Raw genomic sequence first — 6046 nt, 5'->3', positions numbered from 1 at the left:
GGGAATTTTTCTGACATTATTTCCTCAAATAGGTTTTTAACCCTTGTTCCTTTTCCTGTTATTCTGGCACCCCTATTATTCATATGTTGTTTTGTTTCATGTTGTCCCATAGCTCCCTTAGGCTCTCCTCCTGTCTTTTAATTGTTTTCTCCAATTGCAGTTCAGTTTGGGTGTGTTTTGCTTCCCTGTCTTCTAATTTGCTAATTCGTTCCTGACCTTCTCCTGGTCTACTGTTGAAACCTTTCATGGTGTTTTCTATTGCAGCTATATCACTCTTCATTTCTTCTTGATTCTTACATAAGTTATTGATTTTTTCATGCATTTCTTTTTGATTCTTGCATAAGTTGTTGACTTTTTCATCTGTTTCTTCTTGATTCTTGCTTAAGTTGTTGATTTTTTCCTCCATCCAGTGTATGTACTCTAGGACCCTTAATCTGAATTCTTTTTCTGACATGTTGCATGCCTCTGTTTCACTTAGCAGCTTTTCTGGCGATTCCTCCTTTTCTTTCCTTTGGGGGTTTGTCTACCCATGTTTGATCTCACCTACAGATCTAGATGTTGAGTCGTTCTGGGGCTGCCCCTTGGGTAGCAGTGGCTCCTTGGGCTGCGGTTGCTCCTTGGGCTGTTGTGGTAGTAGCGGCTCCTCAGTTGGCAGCAGCTGCTCTGGTGGGTGCTGTTCACAGCCGTGGTGGCTCCTCTGTCTGGTAGGGGGATGCTTCTCACCCAGCTGCTGTTCCTCATACAGAGGGTGTGCTGATCATGAGGCTGCTGCTCTTCAGACGGGAGTGAGCTGCATGTGTGGCTGCTCCTCCTCGGATGGGGACAGGCCACTCACCCAGCTGCTGCTCGTCAGACAGGTGCAGGCTGTGCATGGCTCTGCTCCTCGGACCTGTGCGTGCTGTGCAGGGCTGCTGCTCCTTGGATGTGGGCGGTCTACTCGTGTGGCTGCTGCTCCTTGGACCATTGTGGGCTGCTGCTGCTCCTTGAATGGGGATGGGCTGCTTGCAGAACTGCTGCTCCTCAGATGTGGGCTGGCTGCTCACACAGCTGCTGCTCCTCGGATTGGGCAGGCTGCTCATGCAGCTGCTGCTGCTTGGACGAGGGCAAGATGCTTGCGCAGCTGCTGCTCCTCGGACTGGTGCAGGTTGCGGGTTATGTGCAACTGCTGCTCCTCAGATGGGGGCAGGCTGCACAGGGCTGCTGCTCCTCAGATGTAGGCAGACCTCTTGTGCAGCTGCTGCTCCTTGGACAGGTCAGGCTGTCAACCGCCATCTTGGATTCCTGGATTTAATTTTCTTTTGGTTGCCTGGTAGAGTTTGATGATCACCTTGATCTGATCAACAACTGGTTACTTATTTCATGTTTTCCCTTATTTCCATGGAGTAGTTCTTCCAAGTTCTCACCTGGAATCTCAGGTGTTTATCAGTGTACTTCCTTCTTAGACACTCTGAAGTCCAATTTTTGTGTCTCTAGCACAGTGATGGCTAACCTTCTGAGCTTGGCCTGCCAGCATTTTGAAAAACCCTAACTTAACTCTGGTGCCATGTCACATATAGAAATTTTTTGATATTTGCGACCATAGTAAAACAAAGACTTATATTTTTGATATTTATTTTATATATTTAAATGCCATTTAACAAAGAAAAATCAACCAAAAAAATGAGTTCACATGTCACTTCTGACACGCGTGTCATAGGTTCGCCATCATTGTTCTAGCACCATAACACTACTGAAGTTAATGCTTAGCTTTTTAACTTCTTAGAGGCTCATTTCTGCTTGGTTTTTCAGTCTCTAGGTATGATGGGTGCTATAATACCAGATGCCCCTTCAGGAATGAAAGATGATGTCCATAAGCTAAGTATCAGAAACCGTCTTCAATTGTCAGTCCTCTTTGGTGATTGTCTCTCCTGAAAAAAACTGTTTTCCCCAAGGTCCACCTCCAGCCTGCACCCAATTATTTCTTGACTTGGGAGTATAAATATGTGCCCCTGTGCAGCAATTCAGGACAACTTAAGAAGTTTTGTTCTAGCTCTAGAGATGCCTGTGGAGTCAATAGAGGATGAGCCTGCAATACAACTCTGCCTCCTTTTCCTTTCCACAGAGGTTGGTCCCAAAACATCCCCTAATGAGCCCGGTGCTTACTAATCTCTATCTGAGGGGACCCAACCTGCAATATTAGGTCTGTATACGCAAAAATTGAGAAATCATAAAATGCCTCAGGGGAAATTTTGCACAGACTATTAGGCACATTTCAATGCATTTCTCATGTCTTCAGGATCTTGGCCTCTTTGGAGCCATGGATGATTTGGTTGCTATCCAGTGCTTTCCAACAGTTGGCCTTTGTATTCTATCCAGCTTTTATAATTGTTCTCAGCGGGGGATTTATCTGATATTATTCACTCCATCATAGCTGGAAGCAGATCATGCTTACTATTTTAATTCTCAGAAGTCAGAAGAGAAATGAGGGAAACTGTTGTCGTGGACTTAATTCTCTTCAACAAAGAATAGCTGATTGGAGATGCAAGAATGATGAGAAACTGAGGAGAAAATGATGTGGCTGTGTTTGACTATGCAACAGTCAGGAAGAGGGTTACAGAGCCTAGCCAGATATGTGCACTGAACTTTAGAAATACAGAGTTCAAATCTTCCAAGGGCCAGTAAGTAAAAGTGAAGACTTATCAAAAGACATCTCAGAGTAAAAGGAAATTTCTACATTATAATGACAAAATAAATAAAGAGAAGCAAATCTAAAAAATAGACTGATATGTGGTTTGCTTTTTGGTATTACTTCTTGGAGTATAAATAATAAATCCTAGACAAGTTAATGATTTGGAAAATAGCAGCAACAACAGAGATGCTAATGGGCTGGGTGAAATATAATAAGTTGAGATTAAATAGGGATAATGAATTTACTCAGATTGTGAGAACCCAACCTCAGAAAGGCAGGTTGATAAAAAAAAAATCAGGTTTAGGTCGGAGCTCCTGGACGTGCACATGCTGACTGTGCCTGCTCGGCTGCGCCACTGAAGATTTTGAAACATGAATCCTTCATTCTTCTTGATTGCCCCTTAGGAATAGCTTCAGCTGCTCCAAAACTATATGGAAGTTTAGAGGCACGATGGCACTGGTGGAAGGCAACACACAGGAAACTATATGGCTCGAATGAAGAAAGATGGAGGAGAACAGTGTGGGAGAAGAATATGAAAATGATTGACTTGCACAACCACGAATACAACCTAGGGAGACAGAGCTTCACCTCGGCAATGAATGCTTTTGGTGACATGACCAACGAAGAATTCATGCAGGTGATGAATGGCCATCAAAACCAGAAGTGAAAGAAAAGGAGAGTTTTCCAGGAACCTTGTCTCACTGAAATCCCCGCAACTGTGGATTGGCGAAAAGAAGGCTATATAACCCCTGTGAAATACCAGGGTCACTGTGGTTCTTGTTGGGCATTTAGTGCAACGGGTGCCCTTGAGCGACAGATGTTCCGGAAAACTGTCAAACTTATCTCATTGAGTGAGCTGAACCTTGTGGACTGCTCTCAGGCTCAAGGCAATGAGGGCTGCAATGGTGGCCTAATGGATAATGCCTTCCAGTATGTGAAGTCCAACGGTGGCCTGGACTCAGAGGAGTCCTATCCATATCAAGTAAAGGTTGGACCCTGCAAATACAGGCCTGAGGACTCTGTTGCCAATGACACTGGCTTCATGGACATCCCTGAGCAGGAGACTGCCCTCATGAAGGCAACGGCAACCGTGGGGCCCATCTAGGTGGCTATAGATGCAAGCCATCTTAGCTTCCAGTTCTATGAAGATGGCATTTATTATGAGCGGCACTGCAGCAGCATGGATCTAGATCATGGCATTCTGGTAGTTGGCTATGGCTTTGAAGAAGAATAATCAAGTAACAATAAATATTGGATTGTCAAGAACAGCTGGGGTGAAGCTTGGGGCAAGAATGGCTACATAAAGATGGCCAAAGACCGGAGCAACCACTGTGGAATCGACACCATGGCCAGCTATCCTACTGTGTGAGATGATGGTGATAAAAAAAGACTTGATTGAAAACAGGATATCTAAAGGAGGAATTTTTATCTTAAAACTGACCACATTTTACTTAATGGGATACAACAGTTGAATCTTGAAGTTCGAAACTGTGATTTGAATTCTGTGATGTTTTATATTGGTTAAAATGTTACCACTTCTTTTTATAAGAATGTTTAAATTTTTACCTTTTAAAATAAAACTTAATTTTTATTATTAAAAAAAATCAGGTTTAGTAAGTGTTCATGTGAAGAACAAACAAACAAAACACCTTAAGCACTTAAGTTTACTTTAAACATAATCTGAATCAATAGTATGAATTTGCCATCAAAAATAATCTTAAATTATGTTAATAGAAGTATACTGTCTCAAGTGAGAGAGGTGAAGCAGTCCTGTAATCCTGTGCTTGTAATCTGACCTTTGACCCTAATTATCACATCTGAGGGAGACATTATCCCATTGGGGTGTGTTCAGAGCAAGGCATGCAGGATGGTGAAGAGAACAAATCACATGAGGTACGTCTGAAGAAAGGAAATGAGAAGAAGTAGGTGTGCTGTGGCAATTGTCTTTAAGTGCACTATCAGATGGAAGGGATTTCAATTTGTTCCCTTCACATCCTAAGGGACAGGTTGTTGGGAGACAGATTTAGGTTCAAATATATAAAGGAATTTTAAATGGCCGAAACCGGTTTGGCTCAGTGGATAGAGCGTCAGCCTGCGGACTGAAGGGTCCCAGGTTCGATTCCGGTCAAGGGCGTGTGCCTTGGTTGCGGGCATATCCCCAGTGGGAGATGTGCAGGAGGCAGCTGATGGATGTTTCTCTCATCGATGTTTCTAACTCTCTATCTCTCTCCCTTCCTCTCTGTAAAAAATCAATAAAATATATATATATATATATAAAAAGGAATTTTAAATGACCAGAACTGTTGGAAGACAGAATGGACTTCCTTAAAATTGTCTTCCTCACTGTTCAGGAGGGAATAGAGACTGAGGGTCATCAGTTGGGTGAAAGGTGGAGGAGAAAAAGAAATGTTTTGGTTAGCCCACATTGTTCAAAAAGTTTGAGCCACTATTACAGTTTGGGAGATTTTTACATAAAATCAGTTTTCAGGGTTCTGTTGAAAAATTAGATCTACCAATACTAGGTCCTCTTTTTTGCCTGCCAGCCAATCAACTGGAGCTAGTTTCCTCATTCTCTTTGCACCGGGCTGTGCTTTCCAGTTCCCCAAAGTCTTTCCTACTCACACCATCCATATTCTTGACTTGGCCAGCCTGATTCATTTCTAACAGGCACTGGAGTTTGAAACCCTGAATGTAGAGGAAACTCAACTATTAAATGAGGGCACAATCCCCACAGCCCTTTCTTTCTAATGGGAACTGCCCACCCAGCGCTCCTGATGCCAAGATGGCTGAGTTTTGTACCATGTTGCACCACCTTAGGCTGAGCAGTCAAGGTTGACATCTGATCCCAAGGTTGTCAATTCATAGGCTGACAGTGACATATAATTGGGCTTGGTATGGGAAAATGTGCAGAACCAATCAAATTTCTCTCTTGGCTTTAAAAATCTAAGAAATAAAGTATGAACCAGCAAGTTTGCAATGATTTTGATGCTAGGGAGAGGCTAAAAAGTCATGAAGGACCATGAACAAATAGAAAGTGTGAGGCAATTAAGAGGAGTTCATTTTGAGAGGGTGGGACATAACATGCAAACAGAGGCAGAGGTACCTTGAGAGAGAGAGAACATGTGGTCTGAGAGAGACTAATGAAATCACTGGTGTAGAGCTGTCTTGGTTCCTTATCATTTTTAGCTTTAGACCCAGTTCATGTGTATTCTTACAATTAATTCCATTATCTTGAGCTAAACTGAATGTTCTCTTGACCTTGAGTGTTCTCTTGTTAAGAAAAGCTGATCAGAGCCACTCTTAAGACCCCTGCTAACCTGAGAGTCTGTGGTTCTACAAATTGAGTTTAAGGGTTTAATTCCATGATACAAACTTCCC

The 6046-nt window shown here is 42.8% G+C and overlaps 1 pseudogene across 1 annotated transcript; it reads left to right on the top strand.

Annotated features, from left to right (window-relative positions):
- Positions 1–3039: 3039 nt before the first annotated feature.
- On the top strand, positions 3040–4037 carry LOC308530921 (procathepsin L-like; annotated as a pseudogene). Its single transcript has one exon. The product of its transcript is annotated as a procathepsin L-like (transcript).
- The last annotated feature ends 2009 nt before the right edge of the window (positions 4038–6046 follow it).

The sequence above is a fragment of the Myotis nattereri genome, assembly GCF_964212035.1.
Source record: "Myotis nattereri genome assembly, chromosome: 1".
In the NCBI taxonomy this organism is placed as follows: domain Eukaryota; kingdom Metazoa; phylum Chordata; class Mammalia; order Chiroptera; family Vespertilionidae; genus Myotis; species Myotis nattereri.
Note: the sequence above shows the minus strand (reverse complement) of the source record. Positions and strands in the feature narration are given on the sequence as shown.